This window comes from Octopus bimaculoides, chromosome 2, assembly GCF_001194135.2.
Source record: "Octopus bimaculoides isolate UCB-OBI-ISO-001 chromosome 2, ASM119413v2, whole genome shotgun sequence".
Classification (NCBI taxonomy): Eukaryota; Metazoa; Mollusca; class Cephalopoda; order Octopoda; family Octopodidae; genus Octopus; species Octopus bimaculoides.
In genome coordinates this window covers 57,736,144-57,737,304 of record NC_068982.1, presented here as the reverse complement: position 1 = coordinate 57,737,304, position 1,161 = coordinate 57,736,144, and the positions used below count along the sequence as shown (strand labels likewise).

General features: G+C 44.0%; 1 protein-coding gene across 1 annotated transcript in view; it reads right to left on the bottom strand.

Annotated features, from left to right (window-relative positions):
• Positions 1-1,161, bottom strand: part of LOC106875879 (TATA box-binding protein-associated factor RNA polymerase I subunit C) — a 17,042-nt gene that overhangs the window by 13,900 nt on the left and 1,981 nt on the right. The gene's annotated exons all lie outside the window — the stretch shown is intronic.

Sequence of the window (1,161 nt, the reverse complement as noted above, 5' to 3'; positions counted from 1 at the left end):
AGTTTCCACAGCTGGATGCCCTTCCCAACGCCAACCACTCAGAGAGTGTACTGGGTGTTTTATGTGCCACCGGCACGATGGCCAGTCAGGCGGTACTGGCGACGGCCACAATTGAAATGGTGTATTTTACGTGCCACCTGCATAGGGGCCAGCTCATCGGCACTGGCAACGATCTTGCTCGGATGTCTTTTCACGTGCCAGGAAGGCGACGAACGATCTTGCTCGAATGTCTTTTCACGTCACAATAATCGTCTCAAAGCCATAGCCATGTCTCTTTCTTCAGGATGTAACTGGTTTGAGCCTGCTGCTGGTTATTTCCTTGGTGCTACTAAGTTCATAGAAGTGCAACCATTATGTTGTCTACTAGTTCACAGAATATTTAAAACCATAACTGAATGACCATTCTATTGTCAAATATATTGAATAAATAAATGCAATTCCATTCAATTTCTATTTATTATAAATTCCTAACATATTATCATCATCATCATTTAACATGTTTTCCATGCTGGCATGGGTTGGATGGTTTGAGAAGGGCTGGCAAGCCAGAGGGCTGCACCAGGCTCCAATCATCTGTTACAGCATGGTTTCTACAGCTGGAGGCCCTTCCTAATGTCAATCACATTACAGAGTGCACTGGGTGTTTTTTTTTTTTTATCTGGTACCAGTATGTTGTACTAGTATCGGTGTGTTTTTAAAAAATTACTGGGTAAGTTACCCATGTATCTCCTCTAGAGACCCATGTTCCTGTCCTTCTTTCCTACTTTAGATTCTCAACACCAGGTACAATGCCAACTCCCTCAATACTGCACCCACCAATTAGTGAAGGGATCTTGTCTTGCATGTTACTTCCATTAGTGCTGGTGCCATGAAAAAAAGCACCCAGTACAATCTGTAAAGTGACTGACACTAGGAAGAGCATTCTTTATTAACCAACACAGCCCTCAAGCTCATAGGATCCTGTGGAACTGTTGAACCCATACCAGCATGGAACATGGTTAAGCATCATCATCATTATCATTTAACATCTGCCTTCCATGCTGGCATGGGCTGGATGCACCAGGCTTCTGAGTTTGCTTTGGCATGATTTTTATGGCTGGATGCCCTTCCCAACACCAACCACTCCACAGAGTGGACTGAGTGCTTTTTATGTGGCACCAG